This window comes from Schistocerca cancellata, chromosome 6 (genome assembly GCF_023864275.1).
Source record: "Schistocerca cancellata isolate TAMUIC-IGC-003103 chromosome 6, iqSchCanc2.1, whole genome shotgun sequence".
In the NCBI taxonomy this organism is placed as follows: Eukaryota; Metazoa; Arthropoda; class Insecta; order Orthoptera; family Acrididae; genus Schistocerca; species Schistocerca cancellata.
The window spans coordinates 364,833,867-364,857,111 of record NC_064631.1 but is presented as its reverse complement, the minus strand read 5'-3'; the positions used below and the strand labels follow the sequence as shown (position 1 = coordinate 364,857,111).

At 38.3% G+C, this 23,245-nt stretch overlaps 1 long non-coding RNA gene across 2 annotated transcripts in view; it reads right to left on the bottom strand.

The window, feature by feature from the left end:
- Positions 1 to 3,760: 3,760 nt before the first annotated feature.
- The window catches only part of LOC126191211 (uncharacterized), a 292,218-nt gene continuing 272,733 nt past the window's right edge, over positions 3,761 to 23,245 (bottom strand). For both annotated transcript variants that reach the window (XR_007538329.1, XR_007538330.1), the window contains exon 3: positions 3,761 to 3,985. This is a non-coding gene — a long non-coding RNA (uncharacterized LOC126191211). The remainder of the gene's footprint in view (positions 3,986 to 23,245) is intronic.

The window sequence follows — 23,245 nt, the reverse complement described above, 5'->3', positions numbered from 1 at the left end:
AGGTATGGAGAAAAGGGCTGAAAAGAAAGGATAAATGCTGTCAGCCAGATAAAAGATGGGACTGTCAAAAATGAAAATGGGCAGTGTATGAGCCATAATATAAAGGACTGCCAAACACCAAAGAGGGCAGATAAATAGTCAAAGGAGAATTGTAAGTGTGATATAGGAGATGTGACAATATGAGGTGAAAAGGACTGCCCAAATCTGAATAATAGGCAGCAAATGTGTGTAGTAATTTTCTAAATATTATTGTGTGTGTGTTTTTTTTAGTAAATAAGGAAATGGACTGCCATTCAATACAAGCAGCAACAAATTGTTTTATAGTGTATATAGATAATTGTATTTGCTTTTGTAAATAAGTGTTTGTGTTCCAAATTTGGTTTTTATTTGTCTGAGAAATTGAACAATGATGAGTAGTTTGCTACTTAAATAATGTTGTGATAGGAGGTTGAACTGTGCCAAAGGCACTTAAGCAACCGATAGGTAAATGTACTTGATATGTAAAAAAAAAAAAAAAAAAATTATAGACTTATGTAAAGTGAGTGAAAGGAAGTTTGTGGTATAAAATTTTTTGCGATGTGACAATCACACAAAGATTCAGAACCACTATATAAATATAAAGTTCAGTGTTCCCATCAAATTTGCACTTAGTGAAATTTAATGGAAACAGGGGCATGTGTAACAACACTAACGTTATCCTACTGTATATGTAATAAATTTTTTTCTTCTGAATTTCAATAAATTAGTATAATCGATATTCTGGTTTCATTTCTTTTTTTTTTTTGTTTCATGCCATTATGTTGAAGAAGCTATAAACAATTTTCGATGTAAATTTTAATATTAATGTCAAATTTCAAGCAATGTTGTAATCGAAGGGAAGTGTACCTAATGTTGAAACTATTGTAAGATGTGAAAGTTGTATTTGTACGCCTGGTCCATACGTAGGCAATGTATTAAAATATGTGGAATGTAAAACCTTTGGTGAATACCCTGGCTGTAGGGGAGCGGTAAAAGGTGGAGCTAGGCGAACGCGGGAAAATGCACACGGGCGCGGTACGGCACAACGGGCTCAGCAGAGTTAGTCGGAGTTGGGCATCGATCTGAGAAACACGTGCTGGAGCGAGGAGGCTCTCCTGGAAAAAATGGTTTCGTTGAGCCTCGGATGCACTGTTTCCGACGTCTATACAGCATGACAATATTCCATAGGCACTAAATGGAAAAGCATTGCGATGCCATGAAGAAGTAAAGTGCCGATATTTCATGAGCCATTGCTGTAATTGCACGTGTGCTTTGTGCCTCGCCATCTCGCCGCCTGCCAACCGCCTCATCGATACGAACAGGTTGAAAGTTTCAGTACTGTATTCGTGTGGACCAGTGTCACTTTTGCTACATACTGTTCAATAACAACTTAAATTTTACCAGAACTGTCCTATCAATTAATTATCCTCACAACTAACCTAGACAGGGTCCTTTCCACATGTTGTGCAATCCGAGTATCCCAAGATGAAGATTTAAAGTTTATGTTAATAATAATTACCTGCAGACCTATCAATGTTAAAATGATGTTTAAAGAACTTTGTTGTTAATGAAATACTGGACGAATAATATAGGTCTGACCAAGTTGGAAGATAATGTAGAAATTGGTTTAGTAATGAAGTTTATTTAAATTGAGACAAAAATAACGTTAGTTAAGTGAGTAGGAAACAAGACTAAAAAGAGTGGTAAATCATATTTTGGAAATCTAGAATGCTTAATGCTCTCAATGATCAAACTTTCACTACAGTGATCATAACAGTTTCAGGGTCCCCCCCCCCTTTTTTCTTTTCTATTCATTTGAATCCTGAAGTGTACTGAACTGATTTGACCAGCAAAGTTAAAGTCAATATAAAACCTAAATTTATCAGTGTTTTCCCTTCTTAAAATTGACTTTGTATGTGTGTTTCAAAAGTGCTATTTCTAGGGTAACCTATGCCCGATTTCAGTCGGATCAAAAGACAAAACGCAGGTTGTAGTAAACATTATAGTGTATTGTTGTGTATTTATGGTGTGTCCATATTAGTACAGAAAGTGAAAATATTAGTTCAGTAGATTTTTCTGGTTCTAAAATTTACCATATAATGCAATATTACTACGGGTTGTTATGCTTGAACGTACTTCTTCTTGTACAGGGAAGAAACTCACTTAATGCCTAATTAGGCTGGCGACCGTATTATTAACAACTGGTAGTATCTGCTGTGTATGTTTCTTGTCCGTCCTAATGTGGAGTTACACTTTGGACTTGCTTGACGTATCCTTGTTGTTACTGAGTGGGTGTAAGTCTGATTTTGCCTCCATTCAGGTACATGCGGTCAACATATTTACTAAAATCCTTTCTTATAAGGTGAAGCCCGTCAACTTATCATAGTACAGGCTTTAAAGAGTTGACGTGCGCCCAAGCGTGGACGTTACAAGTTCTTCTTTTGAAGTGATTCTTCGTCCACGAAGAAAAAATTTCAGTTTTGGGAAGAAATGGAAGTCTGATGGAGCAATATCAGGGGAATAAGGCGCGTGTTGCAACAATTCGTACCTTAGTTCGTGTAACTTTTCCATGGCGACGGCACATGTGTGCGGGTGCGCATTGTCTTGATGGAAGATGACGTTATTCCTTGCTAAACCTGGCCTTTTTTCGCGTATCTTTTGTTGCAGTTTGTCCAGGAGGTTAGCATAGTTTTCTCCAGTAATTGTTTGCCCAGAGGGGAGATAATCTACAAACAAAATCCCCTTCGCATCCCAGAACACTGATGGCATGAGCTTTCCCTCCGAAGGAATTGTCTTCGCTTTCTTTGGTGGCTGAGAGTCAGCATGTTTTCACTGCTTTGGCTGTTGTTTTGTCTCTGGGGCATAGTAGTGCACCATAGTTTCATCTGTGGTCACAAATTGGTGCAAGAAATCTTGTTCTTTTCTCCTAAAACGGCCAAAACATTGCTCCGATATGTCCATTCTAGTTCGTTTTTGATCCAGCATTTTGAGTCGCGGTACCTATCTTGCAGATATTTTCTTCATTTCTAATTCTTCAGCTAAAATGTGATATACCATTTCAGATGACATCTGGTCAGTGTGAGCAACTTCACGCATTTTCAATCGGCGTTCCTCCATGACCATTTTGTGCACTTTTACAATGATTTCTGGAGTAGTGACACATCTTGGCCGATCACTGCGTGGATTATCATCTAAGCTCTCCCGACCAAATTTAAATTCATTTGTCCACTTGGCAACAGTCGAATTTGAAGGAGCGGAGTCCCCCAGCGCTGACCTCTCTTGCTGATTCTGAGAACTTTTTAAACCACCCTCGTAAATGACGTATAATCTCTTTTCGTAGCTACATTAAAATCAGAGATACACCAATCATCTTAGCTTTCTCAGATAGAACAGGGGGGAGGGGGGGAGGAGTAGATGGACAGTCTTTCGAGGAAATGTTGTTGTGAATGTGAAATTAATTTACACACACCTACGAAGATTATGGAATTTGTTCTTTGCACAAGTAAATAGGGCTTCATTGCCTACTTGCAGGAGAGGTTTATGTCCTGTAATTTTGCTGACAGTGGTTTTCGTATTTAATGTGTCTTGCAAGCAATAAGGTATCTACTGAGACCGTTCTGGGTGCCAAATTCATAAAAACTATTCCTGATGCAGTTTTGTTCTCGAGATATTACTTATTCTGCCACACTTTATAAATAAGTACCACTGGATTATACATCCATGTACATTTATTACATGAACATGTTGAGTATGATATCAGTGTGGATAACAGAACTAAACTAAAACATACTAGCAACTACAGCTATAATATTTCATCTACTCTTTGTTGAATATACAATATTCCATGGTGCTTGTTGATGTTGCCCACTCCCAGGGGCCGTGTAGTACTGAAGTTCCTTGATGTACATTATGTAGCATGAAGGTGTCTGCTGGCAAACTCCAACAGCTGCACTCTTCACAGGGAGTACTACAAACGAAATAATAACACAACACAGACAAATATTAGTACTAAAACAAAATTTCATTTGCAAACATGCAGACATGTGCTTCAATACAAATATACCTTTAAAATAACTTTGAACAAGACATTTACTCATTTATATATGGTGATGAGCATACTTAGCAGCTCTGCGTCTTGGGGGAAAAAATCACGACTTTAATTACGCAAAACTTCTGTACCCTCATGTATGCTGCCATATGTGAATGAGTAAGTGGATTTCTGTTTCTTACATAATCTAATAGAAACAATAATTATTGTATTACAGAAATTATTTTTTCATTCACATACTTGAACTTGATTCATATTTGTATTTTTTTTCAATAATAAATTTCCCACCCACTTAAAACATTTGTAATACAATGGTTTACTTCTTAAAAGCTTCAAACTGCATTTGTATCAGATAAGTATAAAATTTCTCTGTGTTATTAATTTATCATTACCTTTTCTTTCTTTTTTCCAATGTCACTGAACAACACAGGCTTTAACAAAAGAATTATATTAACTGGATCTGTTTTGTTAGTGTAATAATATTTCGATATGTTGGAAGCATCCATTTTAGTACAATGCTTTACCTATTCATTTATTATTATTCTTGGTTTATAACTGAAGTTTAAGAATACCAATGTAACTAGATCCTAGTCTGAGGCATTTATCACACTTAAACTATTTAACAACCTAGTACATTTATATTGTCCCTTTTATGTACATTACTACCTTCATTATTCTTTACAGAGAAAATTTAAAAATGTGCTAATACACTAGAATGGTTCATCTGAAAGCTACTCGGTTACACTGTGCAACAATGAAAATGTAAATCCAATCAAAATAGCCAGTTCCTATCTGTTATAATGTGCTGATCATGAATATCACAAAGACAATTCAAAATTAGCTCTAGTTTTCATTTTACACTGTTTTATTACAGGGAGATAATTATATACAGATTTTAATGTTAAGTTTAAAATCAAATATTATAATGATTTGTCAGTCAAAATAACTAGTAATAATGGATTATATTATTTTCCCTGGTCTTACTTGTGTGCAATATTTTGGATATAAACATTCTGATACCAATTTTAGCGATCTTTTTGTCTCCCTCATCTTCAACTTCAGTGATTTTAATATTGCATGTAATTATTTTTGCACATTTGTTTCCAGTTTAACTACCAGTTTTTCAAGTTGACTGCTATTGAAGTGAACAAAAATGTCACGAGTTTGTATTAACAGTGCTGACAGATTTTGCTATGTGTGTGGAGAAGTAACATTTGCCTCACTAAAACAGCAAATAATTCTATTGATTAAAAAGTTTACAGTTGTTATTTTGGGTGCAAAATAGGTGATCAGGATAAATCCTGGGTTTATCAAAAAGTGGATATTTAAGTAGAAGAAGCAGACAATGATCTGTCCCAACATTCCATCTGCTGTACGTCCAGTTGCACATGGGGAAGTATTGCCAATACCTGAACCACTGACAGAGTATGAGATTACTTCTGATGGAGATTCTGCATTTCCTGAACCATGTACATCAGAAGAGATAGAGTTTCTTCCAAATATATCATGATCCAAAAAAATTGTCTCAAAATGAGTTAAGTGATCTCATTAGAGATCTGGAGCTCTCTAAAGGTAAGGCTGAGGTTTTAGCATCAAGATTGCAGCAGCGTAATTTTCTGGAAAGCAATGTAAATGTCTCATTCTACCACAGAAGAGAGCAACAATTCACTCCTTTTTTTAACATGCAAGATAGTCTTGTGGCATATGTAGACATAAACAGTCTAAAGAATGCCCTCAGTATTAATTGCAATCCTTATGAGTGGAAACTCTTTATTGATTCGTCAAAGTTGATCTTAAAAGTAGTGCTTTTAACTATTGGTAATGAGCTTCCTTCCATTCCAGTTGGGCATAGTGTGCATATAAAAGAGTCATACCAAAATATGAAAATTTTACTACAAGCCATCAAGTATAATGGCTCTCAATGGCAGATCTCTGGTGACTTGAAAGTGGTTGCACTGCTATTATGTATGCAGTAGGGTATACTAAATATTGCTGCTTTATCTGTGAATGGAATAACTGAGCTTGTGCATTTCATTACAGTAAACATGAATGGCCCACTAGAAAATCTCTTTAAGGAACATTAAGAGTGAACCTCTTGTAGACCCTAAAAAGATTCTGCTCCCAACCTTGCACATCAAGTTGGGTCTCATGAAAAACTTTGTTAAGGGACTGAACAAAGATGGTGACACGTTTAAGTACTTAAGGCGAAAATTCCCTTACTTAAGCAATGCAAAGCAATGTAAAAAAAGGGCATCTTTGTACACCCACAGATTCAAGAGCTTTTTGGAGACCATACTTTTGACGGGATCATATAAGGTGATGAGAAGCATGCATGGGAATGTTTTAAGACAGTCTGTTTATAGTTCTCAGGGAACAAATGATCAATAAATTACAAGGATACTGTAGATAACATGTTGTTATCTTATGAAAAACTTGGTTGCAACAAGTCACTGAAAATGCGTTTCTTACAGAGTCATCTTGACTTCTTCCCCAAAGATTGTGATACAGTAAGTGATGAACATAGGGAGAAATTTCATCAATATATTGCCACATTTGAGAAGAGGTATGCCAGAAAGTGGAGCACCAATATTTTAGCATATTACTGGTGGACTGTCATAAGTGATGTTCCCGAGAATGTGTAAAAAACATCAAGCCAAGCGAAAACGGTCATCTTCTGAATTTATCTCTGAACAAAATATGTTCTTGTATATACTGCACATATGGCCATTTAACATTTGTAATCCTTTATATACATTTCTGACCACTTTATATATATATATATATATATAAAGTACAATAGAACATTATATATATATATATAATGTTCTATTGTGCTTTACATAGTTCTGGTACAAAGTAGACTTACAAAGTATTTTGATTCATGTAATATTATCTTCATTGTTTCTTAGTATTTTATTTTTGTACTACCATAATGGCACTGAAGTTTATCAATGCATTACACATAATTCAAGTAATTATTCACTTAAAATTTGTTATGCCGAATCTTGGAACATGAATGCATATTTAGTTAGTGAGTTACTTATACAAAAATGTAGATTACTTTTTCCAAAAAACTGGAGCTAAATATTTATGGAGATGATGATTTTGTATCATTTTATACTGAAATAAACATAACTAACTCAAATATATCCAATTAAGCCAGCCTCCCACTTACAAAAATTTATAAATCAAAACATAGCATATAGTAAAGTTAAAATGTAGAAATTTCTTTGTAAAAAGCCCGTACAAATTATTCCCACCCAGTAAAAAGCCACATAAACCCATGCCAGATTCTACATTTCATAAATTAAATCTGAAAAACCCATTATAAAATACACTAAATTGTATTTTACAAAGAATTCTTTCATAATTTGTTTTGAATACAAACATGTATTTAGATAATAATCTCCGTCAAAACTTGTTAGGGAATGACATCAGTATATAATTATAGTGTGCACTCATGGTGGAAGACTCTTATAGCATGTTCTGTTCCTTAAGGTATTTATTTCAACTATTAATAATATGATCAAGTCTACTGGACTGTCCTATCTGAGAAAATTCCAACCAGAATAATGGTATCTCTCTGTAATAGGGAAAACATTTTGTTCATTGTACAGGGTACAAAAATCATATATTTAACAGTAAATTTGAACTTCTCTACAATAGAGAAATAGGGGATTCTTCCTTGTACAGAGAACAAAGAGTGCTAACACCATAGTAAAGGTTGGTAGTCTTACCATGAGTCCCCACTCCTTCTCACAACTGCAATATACACTACATTTGTGCTCACAATATAAAGGGTATAAGAAAATGATTCCATAACTACAATATTAGTTAATGCTGCAACCCTTGATGAGTCTTTACATACATAATCTAATAAAATATATCCCAATAGATAGCCTCTCTATCCCCTCCCTCTCCAAGCAAGGTACAAAAGGGCTCAGACCACTGCACATTTACTTTCATGCTTACAAATAATTCCATATATATATATATATATATATATATATATATATATATATATATATGCAAGGAAGGTGTGAACGAATTATTTCCTAGTGCAATACTTTGTTATTATGGTTAGTTTTAAAATCTGGAAAAAATACCTATAGTGCCTTAGATCAGTATGCAGGAGGCATATGGTTTCTCTGATGAGCTGACCTGGAGAAAACTATTATATGACCTTGAAATCAGAAAGTTAAAGACTGCAAGGTCTTGAAAAGGCTGAAAATTACACTCTTAATTGTTATGAATTGCCCAAGTGGCCATTTTGACACAATCCAGGCCAGGCAGTAATTAATCCACCTCACTTACCTCCTTTTATAACCTCAAAGAATTGCTAAATTCCTTAGCTTTCTCTAAAATAAAAGGTACCATAGGACAATAATAATATTGTACACTGATTTATTCACTTGAATGGCTGTTGTAAAATAATGAATGGACATTCTCCTATCTGCCCAAGCTGTATTCAACAGTAAAAAAAAGTGAAGATACCAGAATGTGATGAACCAAGATCAGCCTTAATTGTTTTTCTGCAGAGGTACTGAAATCATTTGTTGTAACATTTCAGCATTTCTGTTGAATTGCCTGACAACGACTTTTTGGTTTATGTTACCAAAAGAATGCAATGTTATTTCATCATTGCAAATCATAATATGTATTATTATATATTCAATCCAAATCTGAATAAATTTTTTATACTGGAAATAAATATTTACACCACTTGTAAACATACTGTTACTTGTCCTGTGGTGTAAATACCAGGTACTTGTAAATCGTACCACACTATCACAGTTTTTCAATCTAAATGTACATTTGCTTTTTTAAATTCACTTGAGATGTTACACTGAGTTTAATCTTCATTTGTATTTTTCACTTGAAGTTATGATAATGTCGTAGTTATTTTTACTTCATAAAGCAGCCAAATATGGTTCACTGTATGACAATTATCTTACATTTCATGCAAGAATAACGAAATATTCGTCTATATTGTATTACACCATTGTAAACAAAGTATTATTCAAGAAATTATTTCTTCTATTTTAATTTTTAGACTCTTCTTAATGCATTTTTCGTCTTTACTAATGTTCTAAAAGAAATTATTCACCTCAGATTCTTAAAACACTTTAGGTTTGCTGGATGAGAGGATTCTGGTAGGCAAATTCGTAAAAAAAATGTTCTTGATGTAGTTTTTATCTCAAGGTGTTACTTATGCTTCCATAATTTATAAATAATTGCCATTGTATTGTAGATCCATGTACATTTATTATGTGAATATATACATACCATAAAAGTGGGCAGCTATGTGGTTTAGGTATCACTTTGTGATAGAAGCAGGCTTTAGCTTTTTATTCTTAAATTTTGCAACTCAGTCAACATTCGAGCTGTAGCTCTGCTGCAGTATGTACTTGCTTAGTGCTGCTATAAGTGGTAGATGCTACAAGTATATGCATTGCACATGAGCTTGTCACAAAGCTATTTTGTTTGCAGATGGAAAGCATGTTTGTAAATTTCTTGGAAACTTTCTGATACTGCTGATAAATCTGAAGAGCAGACTAATTGAAGGTAAGTTGATATAAATCTATTCTACTATATACAGTCAAGTCGTTATTTAATGCTGTTACCAAAAATCTTGCCGGCTGAGGTGGCCAAGCGGTTCTAGGCACTACAGTCTGGAACCACGCGACTGTTATGGTCGCAGGTTTGAATCCTGCCTCGGGCATGGATGTGTGTGATGTCCTTAGGTTAGTTAGGTTTAAGTAGTTCTAAGTTCTAGGGGACTGATGACCTCAGAAGCTAAGTCCCATAGTGCTCAGAGCCATTTGAACCATTTTGAACCAAAAATCTTGAAAAGTACTTGACAAATTTATTGCACTTCTAATGCTATGTTAATGAATATTCCAATGTGCATAGGCTATGTATTGCTTTGATTTATTTAAGATATGACTACACATGTAAATTATAAAGTTGAACGTTATTACCAAAAATCTCAAAAAGTTCTTGAACTATTTACTTCAAATTTTCACATGACACTCTAATGATCATTCATATGGACATACGCTACATTTTAATATATATAATATGTAAATATTTATGTACTATAAAAGGGAAATTGTTACCAAAAGTCTAAAAAAGTTCTTGTCCAATCTACTTCAATTTTTTCCAGGATAATCTAATGAACATTCGAGTGGACACACACTACAATATTTCAGATGCATACAACATGTAAATATATATGTAATATATAAAGGGAAAATATTGTTACCAAAAATCTCATAATGTTCTTGACTAATTTACTTCAAATTCTTACATGATACTCTTTTAAACATTCAGACAGATATAAACTACATGCAGGATACGTTGTTACCAAAAATCTGTGTAAGTTCTTGACTGATTTTTACATGATACTCTTATGAACATTCACAAAGATATGGGCTATGTATTTTCAATGCCTATAATATATAAATACATAAGATTCGGTAGGAAGGACATCTGCAACTGAGTTACATAGTGGAATCAGACAATCAACTGCTTCAGTTGAAAATAGTTTTATTGGTTTAAAAATATGATCAGTTTTGGACAACTGTAAGCCCATCTTCAGGTGTACAAGATGGCAAAAGTAAAAATGAAGAAGCTATAATAAGAGATTGTATAAGACTTGTTATAATAATAACAGGGATTCACTGTCCAACTATCTCTGACCAGTTACTTTCCTTAGTTTATTTTGTGGTTATCTGGTATGACATTTGTGTTTTCATTTTTACTAACCCAACAATATCAACCTCATATTCATAGTTGGACAGTGAATCCATATTATTATTGTAACAAGTCTTGAGTTTTATACAGTCTCTTATTGCAGTTTCTTCATTTACCCCCCTGAGGATGGGCTTATAGTTATATTTTTGAACTAATAAAACAATTTACAACTGAAGTGGTTGATTACCTGATTCTAAAATAAATTTATATTAAATAATGAAAGGGGAAATTTGTTAGCAAAAATCTCGAAATCTTCTTGACCGAATTTGCATCAAATTTTTACATTTAGATAGGAGTACCTTATATTTTTATGACAATATACAGGTTTTATGTTGAAAGCTGACTGTGGGATAGAAACACTGTGCTGTGCATTGAAAATATGTGGCTTTGATTTCTATTTTACAGTCAGTTTCAACTACAATAGGAGGTGAAGTAAACTATTAGACAAATTGTTTGTCCCATACATACTCTTTCTGCTTTTATATACATTCAAACAAGAATTGCTTACAAAATAATTTACTGTTTTCTTTCTCACTTTTGGTTTTACAAAAACAAAATATTTGTATCTATGACTTATTGGGTTATGATTAAAATAGTACTATGGAATGTGAATTGTTCAAAACATTACAGTCTTACCCATTTACAAATTAAAATACTGTGATTGAAGGTACTATCCTCACAAACCCAGCAGCTAGAGGAGTGTCTCTCATATCCCATAGAGCAATGATTCCCAGTCAAGGTTATGTTGCGGCAGCACCATTACCTGAGATCCACCACGGTGGGTTTTACTTGTCTCTGCATTCCAGAATTTCATCTGGCGTGTTTGCAAGTTCTCATTATTATCACTTTCAGTCACGTAATTTTTGTGGTGTCCATTTTTCCTTCAGGTATGTCGGTTCCCAGAAAGAAATTCCATAGCATGTAATCGCGAGCCTTCGTTGGGCGACCAACATTTCCACTGCGTCTGTTCACTCGACCAGGAACAGCTTTGATGACCTTTATCTCTAAATAAAAATAACAGTATACATAATTCTATGCAACTAACATGTTATGACCAGCAATTAACACAGCACACGTAATTTTTTTACGAATAATAGCGTCTATATCGTTAATTTATTTATTGTATTACATTAGTGACTTGTTTCGACCACTGGCAAAATCAGATCCAAAATTTAAAACTTGTACAACAAAATTGTGTGTCAGCTGCAATAAAAGGAATCTATTCTTTCTTTGAAAACGCTCTCCCAGCTTTACTTGTGCTATTATCTCTCTCCAACTTTTCAAACTTCACAGTTCTTCTCCTACAAGGCATGCTGACTATACCTTCTGCTGTTGACTGGAATGACTTTACTCAAATCCGTTTCTGTTTACGCGACTACAATGAGGTACAAAAGTTGAAATTTGATGTCATTAGTGTACCCTTGTCACAGGCTGGTTACGATTCAGATATAGGCTTCAACATTAATGTAATGATTGCACTGCACACATCCAAATAATATTAATTCAATCGTCAGGATTTGAGGCTCTTGTAGACGGAAACTGGCAAGTAAAGTTGAGTGATCCAGCAGATGGCACAACGTCATATCGCAAGATTTTATTTTTTTACTGCTGACAAGGTCGCTGGCAGACAGAAGCCACTGTTGATTAGGCTCTGGCAAAGTGTACCCATCAGCTCATCGTGTTCCATGGAGGCTGTGCGCAACTTTGCAAATTAATCAAGGTCGTCGTGTTGGAGTGTCACGTTTACCTGTTACACAGCAATGTTTTATTACGCTTATGTTAGAATTGTTGCCGTTCCACTAACATCGATAACAAATCCTTTCGCCCCTTTTTAGTTAAATCCATCTGGCGCCAAAGACATTTATACGCATGATAGTTTCGGAGGAGGAAGGAAGGTTAGCGTTTAACATCCCGTCGACATCGAGGTCATTAGGCACGGAGCACAAGCTCGGGTTAGAGAAGGATGAGAAAGAAAATCGGCCGCGCCATTTCAAAGGAACCATCCCGGCATTTGCCTCAAGCGATTTAGCGAAGTCACGCAAAACCTAAATCCAAATGGGCGGACGGGGATTTGAACCGCCGTCCTCCCGGAAGCGAGACCAGTGAGTGATAGTTTCAAGCTAGTGTACTTAGCACGCGTAATTATTTCGGATTTTAATCGGTATGAGATGAATCCCAAAAGTTCTTCCAATAAATATCATCAAAGCTGAGCAACAATGCACAAGCAATTGTTTGCTACAATTAAAACTTCGTGATTTTTCGCGTTCATCCCAGTAAAACAACTACCAATAATCATACCAAAATCATACCAAAATAAAAAGATAGAGACCCATCAGACACTGTGAACCAGCAGTACATCCATAAGCTGTCGATTAACAAATACTCTGGGAGAAACTGAAGAAAATTATTTGTTTGTACACTCACCAATTCTGTGTATTCACAGAGAAATGACCACTAACTGCTAAAAGAAAAATAAACTAAAATGAATGGACCTCTGCAATTTTTAAAAAGTTCTCAGACATTTGGAATGAAAAATGAACATATTTTTTTTTCTATTATTACCACACAGACGCAAGCAACACGATAAAATGCACTTTGGATGACAACACCAATGCAGAAATACTTGAGAAGTGCTTTATTGTTTCGTCCAGCCTCGTCGTCAATCTTGTTTTGTCTAGGAAGCCTGCATACTCGATTCGCTAGAGAAACAATCAAACAGGTCGTATTAACGAGTTTTATTACAATAAGAAAATTGCAATACTTAACTTTGGCAACTACACTGATGTGTCGCAAGCAAAAGGCGACATACGAAATAATGTCTTTGCAGTGACTGCTGATCTCAAACTGACAAAAGTCTTTTCTGAACTGCTATCGTAGTCGCTAACGTTGACGCTAATATCCAAGTCGCTAACCTTGAAGCTACTATTGAAGTGGACAACCTGAAACTGCTATTGAACTGGGGGTGGCACCAGTCGGACGCGGCGCTTATGTCCTCTTCACATACGGGCCGCTGCTGTCGCGTTGTCTTCCTGGAGAGGGCTCGGTCAGCGTGCTACTAGCCGACTTCTTCTCACAGCCGTCTCTTCTCTTCCGTTACCGACTGGTGCGCCGGCGCTTGACTTTGCCAGTATTTGATATCAGTAACAAAGCTGCTTTACCACTGATGCTTGGGATAACCGCAGTTCTGTAATGTGGTGGTTCCCCGTTGCCTTCCACATCCTATGCCGTTGATCATCAGCTGGTTCTTCCGCCTTTGGAAATGATTTCACATTTCCAGCGCAAGAGGATGCCCTGTCCAGCATATGCTGGGGTGATGAGTAATCCCGGTCATCCCTCGCTCCCTGTCTACGTTAGCCATAAGTGATGTTGCCCACTCTCTACCACGTGGAGGTATAGACCCCCTTCATTGGGTCTAGGACCTTAACGGCATTTCCTAGTCCCCTCCAGTACTTTAGAGAGTAATGCGAACAGTAACAAACTCTAACGTAATATCACATGCATCAAAAATTCTCGTAAAAATAGTTCTAAAGAGAATTGAAGGTGGAGGATATGTGGAGTGAAGATCAGTTTGGTTTCAGAAGGGGACTGGGAACAAGAGAAGCTGATAGGTGGCATGAGCCCCCCTCTCATATTTCTATCTTACTCTGAGCAATTCGGTTTTCTTCTGTAATTGCATGCGGTGAAAAGTCGCTATTCCTTCACACGCGGACTTCCCTCGCTGCGTCTCTCGTCAGCCGGGTGGTCCGGTGACAGGCGGGCTCTGCTAATCTTGAAAGGGTTACGCCGACGGGTGTGATGGCGTCGAGGGGATGCTTTCCAGACGCCGATATTGTCATAAGAGCGGGAGTGACATGCCCACAGGTGTCTGGCGAGCGGCTGGGCTAGAGATTCCGTTACTTCGCAGAAACTTAGTGAAAACACTTTCTGGCGGGCTACCAGCGAGGCGTGGGAATGACTTGTGTTCCCAGGCAGTCTTGGCGCGCAAATTCCCGCGGTTTCTGCAAAATCGTAACTGTGATTGGCTTGCTCAGGGCATAGCTCCGTGACGTAGCAAAATCGGCGCAGAAATTGGCGCCAAGAATCTCCATTGGTGGAATGGTAGTGCTTCGGCAATAGAGTGGAATTTTCCGCCGGTTTTCGAGTTGCTAATTGGAACGTTTATCCACGGTCACTGTCGTGGGGGCGGGAATGTTCTGTGTTCGGCTTGTACAGGTGCTCTTGAGAGAGTCGGCTCTCGCCTTTCGGTCAGGGTAGGTTACAAGACTGAGCTCTCGCTGCTCTGGAAAGCCTGCCTCCCGTTGGCTGTCTAATATACTTTCATTTAATTGTAACTGTTTGACGAAGTTGCTGAAGTTTCGACTTCAACGTAATTCTCCGAGTACAGTTGGCAATTGAGCGTTCTGCGTACAAGCAGCCTGTGTTGTCCATCTTGAGAAGTTTTGGCTAAAGTTGACTGTATCGGAGTTACTATGTGACTTCGCTTGTTAAAATCAATCACTGTACTGTCAGTGATTGTGTGGCGAGCCTTCTTTGTCTCCCTCAGAGGAGCATTTGTATTGATAGGAAGTCTTTCGTCTGGAACAAGCAGACCAGGATAATTTGTTTTGGGCTACACTCGCGACATTATCATCACCACGACGGGACGTCGAAGCAACCAGCCATTGCATCCGGTACGCCACATCGTGTCCTTGCGGTTAAGAAGACAGCTTGGTAACGTATGTCCGCAGCACCGGCAGATTACAGAATTTGCTCTGTTATAATACGAGCTCAGCAGAGCGCGCCTGTTCCCCTCTTTTCTTACGTGGTTCTGCCTCGGATGTTCATTGCCTGAGTTCTCACTACTGTAGCAGCAATTAATGTTGGGTTGGCTGGGTGTTTCTCTTAAGATTTGAGTTGCAAGGAATTGGCTCCACATACCACTTGGTCATAAACGTCACAAGCTAGTTTATGGACAACTTCACCTTCACAGCATTTATTTGAGTATCCAATTTGACGTATTGTAAATGTTTCATGTGTTTTGTTTATTATTTTGAGTTTAGTCATAATAAATCAAATTGTTATTGTGGACAGAACTTTCATTCTGTGGATCGGTAAAGCAACCCTTTCACTTCTCACTACGTTAATGAAACTTTCCTTTATCAAATTAAATTATTGCAGGTGCCAAACTCTTTTCTACTCCACTTGCAGGGTCGATTACAGTCAGTTTGCGTTTCTTCTTAACCCATGTGCAACACCAAAAGTCGGAGTTAGAAAAGGGGGGCTTAGAGCATCATTTCCATATGAAGATTCAAGAAGAATTTAGTGTTAAATACACTGCGAGCCCCGGCACCTCGCAAGGCGATTCTGGCACTGAGACTCGGTATCGAAAAGCAATTACAGAAAAATAAACCAACTTATATTTCCTTTGTAGACATGGAAAAGGCATTTGATAACGTTATCTGGCAAGAGATGTTCAGAGTGCTGAGGAAAAGTGGAATAAAGTACAAAGACATCCGTGTGATACTCAGTTTCTATAAGAATGAGGTGGTAGTGATTACAAACTGTCACCAAGAACAAGAAGCAAATATCAGAAAAGGGGTAAGGCAAGGATGTGCTCTCTCTCCTCTTATATTCAATGCTTACATCCAGGAAGCTATAGACCAAGTTCGAGAAACTACTAAGGTGGGGATCAAAATTAATGGGCAGAAGATAGACATGCTACGTTATGCAGATGATATTGCTATAGTCACGGAGACAAAAGAATATCTAGAGGAAGTCCTCAGAAAAAACCAGAAAAAATTCTATGCAATCAGTATGGAATGAGAATAAACAAGAAAAAGACTAAAGTCATGGTATGCAGTACAGGAGCAGAATATGAACCTCTGAGAATGAGAATTGGAAGAGAGGAGCTAGAAGTGATAGAGGAATTTACTTACCTGGGAAGTAAAATCACAAGAGATGGTAGAAGCTGGAAAGAAATTGCGACCAGAATACAAAAGGCCAAAATTGCATTTAATCGGAGAAGGAACTTACTCACCAGCAACAACATCAGTCTGAAAATAAGGAAACGTATCATGGAAGGTTTCGTTTGGAGTGTGGCCCTATACGGATGTGAAACTTGGACAATTGGAAGAGAAGAGAGAAGATGGCTAGAGGCCCTGGAGATGTGGTGTTATAGAAGGATGATGAAGATCAGCTGGAGAGATAAAGTAACAAATGAAGAGGTGCTTAGAAGAGCAGACAGATGAGAGGAATGGCGCTCTGCTGCAAACCAACCTCAGGGTTGAACACTAAAAGAAGAAAAGAAGAAGAAAAGCTGGAATGAAGATTATTTGCAGTAATATAAGAGTAGGCAAAACTGTAAACGCTCTGAAACAGACAGCAAAAAAAAGTAACTGAATGTTCACTTGTTTTGTTTTTGTGACTATGGCAAAGAGTATGGGACAGCTGGAACCAAAAGTGGAATCGATGTGTGGTTAACGTAACTGGCATGGTTCCGAGGCTGCCTGAGCAGAAAACCACCTTCTCACAATGAGATACTTGTGTTTCAGTTTGGCTTCTTGTTTCAGAGAGTGTAAGATAAAAATTCTCACACATAGATCTCTTCAGTAGCTTGCAAAATATTGAAAATTACCATTCAGAAATGAGCTCGAGCCATGTCAGTGCAGAGATTTAACAGTGATTGCCTTTCGTTTTATTGTGGAACACTGGGAAGTCCGTCTGCAGTCACACGTTCTGAAGCCCATGACTCAGCAGTTGACAACGAAAATGAAACACTGAAGTTATTGCATTTGGTTGTAAGTCTCAGATCTCAATTGAGTTACCAGCCAAATGCATACGTCTGTAGCTGCATGTCAATTGATTAAAAGAAAGCATGCAACTGCACAGACAGGGGTATATCCGCAACGCCAAAAGAACTGAGGAGCCCCGGAACAAAACCCGATATATCCACTTTTGCTGTATTCGCGTGTTTGAGCTGTAGGGGGGAGATACGGGAGTAATACATGCTGCCAAAAAATAATTTTCAGCACAATGCGACATCAAGTGTTTTATGGTGTGTTTCTTCTTTTTATAGCTTGTGGAGCCATTTAGAGATCACTATTTGTTGCTTTCTGTATTAAGAGCAAAAGCGGATTTATCGGTTTTTGTTCCGGCGCTCCTCAATTAATGACGAATGAAAACTTCAGAAAATCTGCTGACAAAGGCTTTCAAATATGACCTCAAACATAAGTGTTTAAATAAAATTTATGAGTCCTTAAAACTTAGAAACAAGAGTTCGATAAAGCGATGCTCTCTCACCAATCTTTTCCAAATTGCTATTGGATAAAATTGTGAAACAACGGCAAAAACTCTCATGAGAGACGAACATTAAAGTATTACATTAGTACATGAAAGGTTAGAGATGAATTAACTTGCTCTAATCGATGTTGTTGCTATTTCCTAAAACATAGACACGAAAATAATGACGAACTATGATCTTCAAAGGTTTTTCTCGCGTACAAGTGTTCGAATAACTCACAGGAGTTATTCAAATAAAGGCAATCTCTTCATGTAGATGCTGTTGAAGTATGACTACAAAACAAAATACATCAGGTATTGCCACAGTGAGCGTTACGGAAAGCCTAGAAAAGCTGACCATTTTAATAGAAAAGTAACTCCAATCGCAAAGACAAAATTTAAAATTATACAACTAAGAAGCAGGTCCAGAGTCACTTACGGTGACGAAAAGAGGTGAACAGAGTTGGGTAGGAAAGAAGTAAAGGAAAATATGGAACTTCTGAAACCACAAAAGAAGAAAGCAAATGGAGCAGGGGAAATATATAGTACGTAAACAAAGAGAAAAACTACAGGCGCAAGAAGGAGACGAAATCTAAAATTGTTTTGATACTGGTCGGATCGAACAGCGGAAGAAAATTTATGACTTCATTATTAAGTTAGAAAACAATATAGCCCAGGGGTAGGGAACCTCTATGTACTGCCCAATTTTGTATCTCTGTTAATAGTAAAATTTTGTAACCTCCCACTTGTTCAAAATTAATGATAATTTAGAGAGTAGGGAAGCATTTATTCGTTATAAAATTTGTAAACTAGTGTTACTGCGAGTTAAAGCATATAAAAAGTTCATAATTAATTACCAAATACTTAGAAAAAAATTTATCAAAACCAATTGAAACCTCTCACGGCTTATCGTCCGCTATGAAAGCTGGAACGCCCACTGGTGGGCGGTAGTGACAAGAAAGAGTACCAATACTCTAGGCTTTCTCTGGAAGGAGAAACAGGGGTTCTACAGGTTCAGGATCACATAAATATCTTAAAAACCGGGACAGACTCGATTCAGCGAATTTTCTGACCCAATAGCCAAACGACCACTGACATCAGCTAAACAGAGCTACGCTTTATCGATTCATGCTTTGTCCTCTGCTTAAGCGTTAATGTAAATTCCATATACCACATATGCTGAGATCGCTGGTCTACAAACGAAATTAATTGCGCGTGTAATATGAGCTCAGCGACAGCGTTTCTAGCTGCGTAGGGTAAATTCCCGATCCAAATACGTGGCGGTCGTGCGCCACTCGCCTGTTTACATAACGCGCCGCTTGGCGCCAGAGAGCTTCTGCCCCGCCGCGAGGCCGCTCTGTATCTGTCCCGGAAAATCCCCAGCGCGACGGCAGCGCCGCCCGCCGCGCCGTCTGTGCCGCGCCGCTCGCCGTGACGTCACTGGCGGCCGCCGGGTGACGTCAGGCGGGCGGTTCCGAGCCGCGCCGACGGCCGCCGACACCTGCCCCCGGGCCGTGGCAGACGCATGCGGCCGGATGACCGACGGACGACCGCAGCCGGATAGAACTGGTTCGGCGGCAGCCGCCAGAACCGGCTCGGGCGGCGGCTGCTGGCTCGGCTGGTGTGTTTGCGGAGTTCAGTGCCGCGGCAGCCTCCGCGCTGGCGGCGTACCAGCGGCGGGCGGAGCCGTGGCTCGGCGCCCAGCCACAGCCGCAGGCACAAGTGGCTGACACGTGGGCGCGGTCCGCCGACTCGCAACGCTATGCACCTGTGCGCGACTGCTCTCACATCTTTACTTTGCACGAAAACGAATACCCCTATTTCTTTCTACCATTACAATACTGGTTCACGAGAAGACACATACAAAATTTCAGCGGGTTCCAAGACACTTCAGTTCTGCTACATTTCTCGTTATTGTGAAGCGACTGGTTGCGGATTAGTTCGCAGTTATCTCTAGAATTGTCAAGAAATAATCTTTAAGTACATAATCATTAGGATACCGAACACATAGCTGCAGTCAGTGGTTTAATCTTAACGACGATGTGCAATATTCAGACAAGAAGTCTCTTTCACGCTGCGTGTGTACGGATGCAAAGATAGTGTTGCCTTCTTCAATACGTATGCGGATGGCGTGTACTAGAACACAACACTAATGAAACATCTTCCATCAGGGGGGTGTGTCTCTTTACTTTGTTTACGGGTTTCGTTAAAGAACGCGGTCTACAGATGAAAAGTGCAAAAAAGAAAGGAGTTTATTGTTCGCTTTTTAATGTATGGCTATGTGCATGCTAAAGAAGCTCCGACTAATATTACAATATCCGATCACACAAACTACAAAATGAATTGGAGTTCGTGGTGGAAGTTTTTAACCTGAATTTTAGAGAGAAATTGACAAAAAGGACAAGTAAAGAATCGTTAATTTTTTACGGATGCATCCCTTTTTGAGAATTTCAAAGAGTTTTATCTCGGAAACCTTTTAGGAAAGATAAAATTATTTGGTATACTTAAGTTAGTGTAAGTTTAAATTCCAAAAGCCAACGCAAGTTTGGTAAATTTAATATACTACATTTCTCGCTCATATCCGACGTCCCGCCAGCAGTGCGTCGTGTCTGGCACCATAAAGTCACAATGGAGGCGGGCAGTATGAGGCGTCCCCCATGGTTCGGTATTAGATCCTAGATTCTATTCATTGTAGGTAAATATATCCTACCGTAAATACCACATCGACTCTGATGACCTCCGGTTGTATCTTAAGTGCAAAACCAACAAACCTGAAGACAGCTATCGATAATCTCAATACCGGCCAGTGTACACTGTCGAAAGGCGAGCAGGATTTAGGGTTAAAGCTCAGCCTTACCAAAACGCAAACGGTACTGGTTGGTAGTTACAGGCTCATTCGCCGGAAATACAGGAAATCCCTACCACCTTTAACCATATGTGTGACAAATACCAACTTCTCTCCTTCAGCAAAGTGTCTGGGAGCAATAATAGAAAAAAATCTAAATTGACAGAGCACTTAACTGCAAACTGCAAGAAGGCAGCAGCATTTCCCAGTGCCCTACAAAATTATAAAAAGTTACTCTCTCTTAATCTGAAAAAGGAACTTGTACAAACATTTATACTTCCAATTATTGATTGCAGCCGTGTTATCTTGCAAGTTCTTTCTCGGGAAAGCTCATGGCCCTTGGAACTAGCTATAAATGCCTGTTGTCGTTGTAGTCTTCAGTCCTGAGACTGGTTTGATGCAGCTCTCCATGCTACTCTATCCTGTGCAAGCTTCTTCATCTCCCAGTACCTACTGCAACCTACACCCTTCTGAATCTGCTTGGTGTACTCATCTCTTGGTCTCCCTCTACGATTTTTACCCTCCACGCTGCCCTCCAATACTAAATTGGTGATCCCTTGATGCCTCAGAACATGTCCTACCAATCGATCCCTTCTTCTAGTCAAGTTGTGCCACAAACTCCTCTTCTCCCCAATTCTATTCAATACCTCCTCATTAATTATGTGATCTACCCATCTCATCTTCAGCATTCTTCTGTAGCACCACATTTCGAAAGCTTCTATTCTTTTCTTGTCTAAGCTATTTATCGTCCATGCTTCACTTCCATACATGGCTACACTCCATACAAATACTTTCAGAAACGACTTCCTGACACTTAAATCTATACTCGATGTTAACAAATTTCTCTTCTTCAGAAAGGCTTTCCTTCCCATTGCCAGTCTACATTTTATATCCTCCCCAAATAGCAAAACTCCTTTACTACTTTAAGTGTCTCATTTCCTAATGTAATACCCTCAGCCTCACCCGACTTAATTCGACTACATTCCATTATCCCTGTTTTGCTTTTGTTGATGTTCATCTTAAATCCTCCTTTCAAGACACTATCCATTCCGTTCAACTGCTCTTCCAAGTCCTTTGCTGTCTCTGACAGAATTACAATGTCATCGGCGAACCTCAAAGTTTTTATTTCTTCTCCATGGATTTTAATACCTACTCCGAATTTTTCTTTTGTTTCCTTTATTGCTTGCTCAATATACAGATTGAATAACATCGGGGAGAGGCTACAACCCCGTCTCACTCCCTTCCCAACCACTGCTTCCCATTCATACACCTCGACTCTTATAACTGCCATCTGCTTTCTGTACGAATTGTAAATAGCCTTTCGCTCCCTGTATTTTTCCCCTGCCACCTTCAGAATTTGAAAGAGAGTATTCCAGTCAACATTGTCAAGAGCTTTCTCTAAGTCTACAAATGCTAGAAACGTAGGTTTGCCTTACCTTAATCTAGCTTCTAAGATAAGTCCTAAGGTCAGTATTTCCTCACGTGTTCCAACATTTCTACGGAATCCAGACTGATCTTCCCTGAGGTCGGCTTCTATTAGTTTTTCCATTCGTCTGTAAAGAATTCGCGTTAGTATTTTGCAGCTGTGACTTATTAAACTGATTGTTCGGTAATTTTCACATTTGTCAACACCTGCTTTCTTTGGGATTGGAATTATTATATTCTTCTTGAAGTCTGAGGGTATTTCGCCTGTCTCATACATCTTGCTCATCAGGTGGTATAGTTTTTTCAGTACTGGCTCTCCCAAGGCCGTCAGTAGTTCTAATGGAATGTTGTCTACTCCCGGGGCCTTGTTTCGACTCAGGTCTTTCAGAGCTCTGTCAAACTCTTCACGCAGTATCGTATCTCCCATTTCATCTTCATCTGCAACCTCTTCCTTTTCCATAATATTGTCCTCAAGTACGTCGCCCTCGTATAGACCTTCTATATACTCCTTCCACCTTTCTGCTTTCCCTTCTTTGCTTGAACTGGGTTTCCATCTGAGCTTTTGATATTCATACAAGTGGTTCTCTTTTCTCCAAAGGTCTCTTTAATTTTCATGTAGGCAGTATCTATCTTACCCCTAGTGAGATAAGCCTCTACATCCTTACATTTGTCCTCTAGCCATCCCTGCTTAGCCATTTTGCACTTCCTGTCGATCTCATTTTTGAGACGTTTGTATTCCTTTTTGCCTGCTTCATTTACTGCATTTTTATATTTTCTCCTTTCATCAATTAAATTCAATATTTCCTTTGTTACCCAAGGATTTCTACTAGCCTTCGTCTTTTTACCTACTTGATCCTCTGCTGCCTTCACTACTTCATCCCTCAAAGCTACCCATT